Genomic DNA, 8,371 nt, shown 5'->3' with positions numbered 1-8,371 from the left:
CTTAATTTCATTAGGATTTTAATTAGGTTTTCAATGTAGAATTTTATAGTTCATGTTTTGCTTTTGGATTTTGCTATCTCAATGTAAGTATCTCTTTAATTTCCTCTTTTATTATACTCTTTGTTCTACACTTTCTTCTATTTTAAGTCACTTTGTCAATACACATATGATTTTGTAATTTTGGATTTCTAGTTGATGAATTCGATGTTTGATGATTTTTATATGTTTATTGGATTGCTCTTGTTGGTTTTGATCACTTGGTTGTTCATAACTTTTATCATTTTTCCAATTTTGTCACATTTTATGATTATACCTATTAGGTGTTTGATGAAATGCCAATTTCAGTTATGGGGTAAATTCCACCCCTTGGCTTGGAAAAAATGAGTTTATGGATTACTAGATCCATAATGTCCAATATTTAGTGATATTTCTTGGGTTGTTAGTTGTTATTGTCTCCACTAACGCTAGCCTTTTACCAATTAATTTGGTAAGTTAGCTAGGATTTGTGGATTAATAACAATTATGCTCACTTGACTTATCCTTCGATGTTAAGGGTTGACTTAGTGAGATTAATCCATCATAATGATCATAGTTGGGGTTATGGTAAGGAAGGGATTCCATAACTCATCCCAAGTTAAGGTTTCATTTATGTTTTGAACAACTTCTTACTCACTTTATAGCTTTACTTGTTTATATTACATACTTAGTTCTTTTGTTCTTTTATTAGTTCATTAATTGCAATTTTGTCTTGTTCTTTTATTTCTTAATTGCTTGCTTCTTTATTGAAAACACCCTTTTGTTCTTGCAACCAAAATTGTGTGCACTTATTGGCATTAGTTCCTAGGGAGAACGACCCGGGAGTCTAAATACTCTCGGTAAATTTTGCATTGATTGTGACATCTTTGAATTTAAATTTGATTGATGGTCAATTGTTGGGTTTGGAACTATACTAGCAACGAGAATCTATTTTGTGAAAATTCCTAACCCGCTTTAGGCCATCGTCAATTTTTGACTTGATTTGAATGAATTTCATCACATAAACCTACACTTAAGCACCAAAATAGAATACTTTTGTGATTTCTCCCTAATTTGATACTAAATGTGAAAACATGCATTTTTATGCTTAAATTAGTGATTTTAAATCCACTTTTATGCCATTCGATGTCATGACATGTTTGTTGAGTGATTTTAGGTCCTAGAGGCAAGTTTGCCAAGGCAAAAGTAGAAGGAAGCATTTACAAGGGGAGAAAACATGAAGAAAACAAGGAGGAAGCACACAGCCATGAGAGCGTGCACACAACCCTACGTGTGTATGCACAAGAAGGAAATCAGCATGCGTGCGTGCGCACAACCCTCTGTGCGTACGCACAAGTGAAAATTCAGCAAAGTGTGTGTGCGTACGCACAGGTCCCTGCACGTGGATTCATTAATGAAACACGTGCTGCGTGATTTTGGGGGCCTTTGGCCCAGTTTTGGAAGGCTTGATGCTGAATGGGAAGTGCTATATCAAAGGGAATTGAAGACATATGAAGGCATTAGGACTTAGACATAATTTTCCATAGTTTTTCATGGTAGGAGTAGGAGTAGTGTAGTTTTAGGTTTTCTCTCTTAGGGTTTTAATTAGGGTTGTATAATTTTATACTTCAAGTTGATTTTGGATTCTAGCAATTGCATTGTAAGTATTTCTTTAATTTCTCTTTTAATTACTACACTTGTTCTACACTTACTTCTATTTTACTTTCCTTTATCAATATATGCTTGGTTTTGCAATCTTGAGTTCATGTTAGTGAAATTGATGTTTGATGCTTATTTATGTTTATTGAGTTGCTTTTATTGATTTTGATCATTTATGGTTCATAGCTTTTATCATTTTCCTAATTTTGCCATGTTTTATGTTTATGCCCTCTATGTGTTTGATGAAATGTCAATCTTAGTTATGGGGTAATTTTCACCCCTTGGCTTGGGAAAAATGAGTTTATAGATTACTAGAGCTATAATGTCCAATATTTAGTGATAATTCTTGGGTTGTTAGTTGTTAATTGTTTCCACTAACACTAGCTTTTTACCAATTAATTTGGTAAGTTAGCTAGGATTTGTAGGTTAATAACAATTATGCTCACTTGACTTATCCTTCGATGTTAAGGGTTGAGTTAGTGAGATTAATCCATCATAATTATCATAGTTGTGGTTATGGCAAGGAAGGGATTCCATAACTCATCCCAAGTCAAGGTTTCATTTATGCTTTGAACCACCTTTTCCATTACTTTACAACTTTACTTGTTTATATTACATACATAGTTCTTTTATTCCTTTATTAGTTTATTAATTGCAATTTTGTCTTGTTCTTTTATTTCTTAATTGCTTGGTTCTTTATTGAAAACACCCCTTGATCCCTCACAACCAAAATTGTGTGCTTGTTGGCATTAGTTCCTAGGAAAGACGAACCGAGATTTGATTACTCTCGGTTTAGATTAGAAATTGTAAACTTTGATCGGGCATTACTTGTTGGTTGAGAACTATACTTGCAACGAGGTTATTTCTCCTTTACCGAGAAGGAATTCTTAACCGACGATTTTGCTCGCATCAATTAGGATGATTAATCTATGAATCTATTTCTACTATCTCATAGATTTTGTGTACATCTTCGTGTATCCAATGACACAGACACTGCCTTTTTCGTAGTATATGACAAGGAATGCACTAGGTTCCTTGGCACATCTACATTTAATCTTAGAGCTGCATAGTTTTCTAGGATATATTTTTAATCATAGAATGATATCATAAATAGGACCTTTAATACATATGGTAATATTTTCTTGGATTATTGTGAAGGGTTGCAGAAAAGATGATGCCACCCGAGGTAAACTCTTTCAAAGGAAAGAAGTTCTTATTCAAAGTATCTGTTAAGCTAGAGGATATGAATGCATTCCAATCATGCAAGATTGTTGTGCGGAAGTTAACTGAGGAGAAAAAGTTACTTTCTGTATTTGTTTCTAAACATAAGATTTATGATGTATGACTCTGCTTCTTGACTATTATCATTTATGTATTTTTTTAAGTAATTCATTTTGCGTTTTATTTTTTTCAAACACCATTAACAGAAAAACTTGATTATTGAAAACTTTGAGCTTCTTAGCTTCTAGACAAACTCAATTGCCAATACTAAGGTATATATTAGGGATTCAACTACTTGAATATTAGTCTATCACATCAATAAACGAGTTTGCACTAAACCATATTATTAAGAGAGTTTTCCTTTTTACAGGAGACAAGCACGCAGTCATGTGAGATAATTACTTTGAATGGAGATTATTCATTTATCACGCCTTAGAGGTCTCTGATATTGGGTGGGTGGACACGCAAATTGCTAAATGTATTTTCTGAAGTTGAAAACTTCTCAACAAATTCAAGGAAGACTGTTGACGAATCTTCTCCAACAAACCAAGTTAAGAAGAGTGTCCAAATAGTTGCTGCTAAATTGGGCAAGGAAAATAAAGATTAGTAGCGGTTGAAATATTATAATCATCCTTGATACTTTGTTCTTTTTTTTTTGTTTCAATAATTGATTGATATGCAATTTGTTTTTTGTTCGTTTATTTGTGTTTAAAGTCCCATGAGGCCCATAGGTCATTTATACGGAGTATGTATTCTTTTTTTCAAAATATCATACAATATATTTATCGTGTTTGGTTATTACAAGGATGTAAGAGTATATGTTGTATATCAGACAAAAGAGGAGGAAAAATGGTTCATTTGTAAAGACTGAATTTAATCATTATATAGAGGAAGATGTTCACCTTTGACTTTGATATTTTAGCTTGGTGGAAAGTGAATGGAACTAGGTTTCCAATCCTTTAAAGAATTGCATGAAATATAGTTGTCATCCCTTTGTCTACAGTTGCTTATGAGTCTTCTTTTAGTACAAGTGGTTGGATAATTGCTCCTCATCGTGGTAGTCTTCGTGAAGATATCGTGAAAGTTTTTATGTGTAATCAAAATTGGTTGCATGCAACATATCGTCAAAGAGGTTATTTATGGTTTAACTTTTTTCATTTGTTTATGTTAATGCTAAATTTATATATAGATTGATTAATAAATTTATTATATTTTAGTTTTAGGTGGAAAAACCTTATTAGTGAATAGTGATGGTATTGTTGCAACAAATGGAATGTTCATAAACTTACGATAGTTTTATTTGTGTGTGTTATTAATTTAAGTAAAGACTTTTATATAGAATTGAATATTTGATAACTATGTTATTTATGGAATAATTGTATTGTCTAACCTACAGATGAGGTTGGATACCCGTAAATTAAAAACAGATAAAGTTAAAGTTGGTATATTCTCAACCCATAAATAAAGTTAAGATTGAGTCAAAACTCTACTCTACCCTACCTATTGTCACCCATATAATTTAAACATTGGGAAAGACTAAACAGAAGACTATGTTTGGAAATATAGAAAATATTATCATTCATTTTGTGTATTATTTTTAATTATTCTTCTTTAATTAAATGACAATTAGATCGTCAAAAATTTTGACTTCTAACTAATTAGTCCTTGAAAAAGTGAAATCCTTTTAAAATGAGTTTAATTTGTATGCTTCTTTTTCACCATTAACGCAATGGTCAATGATTTTCTTAACCACTTCAATCCACCATCGCTTTGATAAATCAAAATAATCTCAAGACAAAGTTTGTTCCTAAGTACTCTCCAAAATAGTCGTAAATTACATCTAATAATTTCACTAATCGAGATATAAAAAAAATATCAACAGCACTACATATTTTCCTATCACAAAACTGTTAATTAGGTCATGTCTCAAGCCATGTCAAGGATCCCAGTATCAAAAACTTGCTTGGAAGATCTCTAGCGGATGGTGCAAGGTAAGTTATCTTCTTTCTGCAATGTACATATCATGTTAGAAATGCAGATATTCTTCAATATATGTTACGTAGATAAAGCCAGCAACGTTGCTGCACCAAAGAGAAATTGGTTACAAAAGTATGCTATTGTGACACCACAATTGGATCAACAACCACGATTATTGGGTTCTTAAAAAGATTATAAAAGGTTACTAAGACACCAATGATTACTTATCAAAACCTAACCATCCAAAATATATTTTTGTTTACCTTGAAATGATCTCTTCGGGTTCCTTAGCAAATGAGACTGCAAGGACCATATGGAGCAAATCACGGTTTATATTCACAGGAACAACTCTTGTTGGGTCAGCAACAGGTTCTGCTCCGATTGGCAAGGCTGAGCGAGGAGCCTGTGGCCCATCACCAATCAGATAGACGCACAAGTCACTAAAATTAGCAATATTAGAATGTGGAGAGAGATCATTAAGAAGGCCATAGAAGTACTCTTGCATCAAAATCAGATAGGCAACAATATACATTAGAATTCCCAAAAAAGTTGTTCCGGGATGATTCACTAATTACCCCAAGTCCCTAATTCAGCAGTTTTGAGAACATGCAGTCCCTAATTCCCCAATCACTCAAAGTATTATTTCTGTAATACCCTAATTACCCTAAGCCTTACCTCATGCCGTAAGACAAAGGTTAATCATGGGTTACGACAATTCTAAGGCTTATACATAAATATATAAAAAGGATTAATATAATCTAGAAGCCTAATGAAGGATATAGCTCAAAAACAAGATCTAAAAGGCGCAAAACGTACTATCGAAGCTTCTAACTTAAAATACAAGAAGCAGATATAATATAACAAAAGATAAGGAGTATAATATCATAATAATCTAGTCACGGCTCGCGGAGTTTAAGCCGGCTAGCCATATACAGATATACAGAAACTAGACAGTAAAAATAGCTTATACAAGTTTTGTTCTCTCAAATACAAGCCTCTAGGAAAAACAAAATACAAAAGATGAGAGAATAAAAAAAGAGATCAAAAGACTTCAAAACAGATAGATATCCTCCGCTCCTGTCACCATCAAAGCAACTCACCGAGGTGGGTTGCGACCTGCATATGAAAAACAACAACAATGTATGGAATGAGAACCGGAGGTTCTCAGTATGGTAACAGTGCCCAATAATGTAAGATGTAAGGCTCCGGGATGCCGAAGGAAATCCTAGAACTTCACATCGCATACGGGTATTCAAGCTTAGAACAAAACTAAAATAAATAACTTAAACCGTAAACAGTAAACAGGGTTTTCTAAACTTAAAGGATTTCTAACTAAGACTAGTCACCGCTGTCCCATAGCCTTCACCAACCTACCCTCCGTGCGATCCCATCGCCACTGCCTTCCGAACCTCCTCAATCCCAGTAGAAAATCACAAGTATATACAACGCAAGTAAATCACAGGTAGAAGCATATAAGCAAATAACTCAAGTAGCAATTAGACATGTTATACAATTAGGCAAACAATATCAAGTCGGCAAAGCATACAAACAGATAGGAAATGCACATGATGAATGCCTATCCTATTGGTTCGTAATATCACTTGTCGGTCCATAAATGCCAACCTGACACATCCTTTCGGATGTAGCTTTTCTGCCGCACCCTCGGATATAGTGCCGGGCACACTCTATTGACCCACGAATATAGTGCCGGGCACATTCGCATGCATAACCTAAGGATATAGTGCCTGGCCCACTCTTGCAGCAGAAAAGGTTATCAATCATAATCCAATCCCAGGGACATAATACCCTGCACACTATCATAATTAACCAAAGGATATAGTGCCTGGCACACTCTCAACATTCACAAAGGTCATCCATTCCTTTTTGAGTTCTTAACTCATCACAACCATAATCAATTCATCATTTCTATTCATTCCAAACTCATTAGTTCAATAGTTCCTCAATTCCAGTACCATCCTCCTTTCTCACTCCACCATATCCATCCTCAATACACCAGAAGCCTACACCTCTGTTTGCTAACTTTCTAATGTAAAACCCAAATTAAACCTCCTAGGACCGTTCCCTTATTCTGATAACCAAAAATAAGCCCAAAAGTCTTAAAATGGTGTCACAAAAGCTTACAAGCTTGTTGGGGAGGTGAAATAGTTGAAAACAAAGTTTAAGTTTGAAAAACGGGGCATGTGCGTATGCACAGGAGTGTGTGTGCGCATGCCCAGGAAGTTTTCAAAATGTGTGCGTACGCATGATGACAAGTCATCATATACCCTTTTTAATAGTCTTTTTCCTTATTTTCATTTGGTTTTATGCACTTTCTTGCATCCTAAGAAAGCAATTTGGAATGGAAATGCATAACTTCTTTGAATCAAACAACCACCATATAATTGATGCTAAATCATGAGGTTTGTTTTATGATTTGTAAACCTTGTGAATTTGGTGATACTTTGATTGGTTGTTTTGATTAATTGTAGGTGAAGAAAAGAAGAAAAGAAGAAAAGCGTGACCTAAGAAGCGTGGTTCAAGGAATAGAAAGTGTGGCCATCAAAGGAGAAAGTGTAGTGCAACAAACCATGGAACTCATTCCAAGAGCACCAAGCACTAAGAGAGCGCTACACTCACTTCCAAGGGACCAAGGCACAAAGCTCAGCTCACTTTGTGAGCTGAGCACAACACAAGGCCAAGAAATAAGGAAATGAGGAACCAAGCTCAGCTCACAAAGTGAGCATTATCGAGAGCGCTAGAGGAGAAATTCAAGAAAAATGATTTCCAAATGCATGCTCCAAGACTTGAACCCATGACCAAAGGGAAAGGGTGGAGGCGCTACTCTCATGGAAAATAAGCCAAAATTGGGCAAATGCACTCCCCAAGCTTCGAACCCCACACCTTGAGGAAGCAAGGAAGCAAGGCAACCAAGAAAAGGGGTAGCGCATGCTTTCCATGGGTTTCGAACCAGGGACCCTTCCTTGGATACACCAAAGCTCAGCTCACAAAGTGAGCTGAGCGCTACTTCTTGATGCATGGGGGCACATCTTGACACGGCCAGGGAAGGAGTGGAGCGCATGACACGGTCCAAGGGGCAGCACAACAAATTGGCACTAAGGCACCAATGCTCAGCTCACAAAGTGAGCTGAGCTCTCCCCTGATGCACCCCAAGACAGCAGCACGCTATCAATGCTTCCCCACACTAAGTGTCAAAGCTCAGCTCACTTTGTGAGCTGAGCACTCCCCTGGAAGCAATTTCTTCATGGGCTGAAAATTCAACCAAAAATCCAATTTAATTCAAATCTTCACCAAATCAAAAGCCCATCCAAATTCCAATATCCAAGAATAGAAAGTGTATAAATAGGAGTTAGTTTGATGTAATTGGGGAGCTGAATTTTACTTTTGAATTTTCCTTTCATTTTCATTTTGAGCTTTTAGTTTTGAATTTAGATTTCAGAGAACTTGGGAGGAGAATTGATCTCTCTTCTTCTTGGTTCTT

This window comes from Arachis ipaensis, chromosome B6 (genome assembly GCF_059453495.1).
Source record: "Arachis ipaensis isolate K30076 ecotype BB chromosome B6, ASM5945349v1, whole genome shotgun sequence".
In the NCBI taxonomy this organism is placed as follows: Eukaryota; Viridiplantae; Streptophyta; class Magnoliopsida; order Fabales; family Fabaceae; genus Arachis; species Arachis ipaensis.
The sequence above is the reverse complement of the archived record's forward strand: the minus strand, read 5'-3'. Positions refer to the sequence as shown.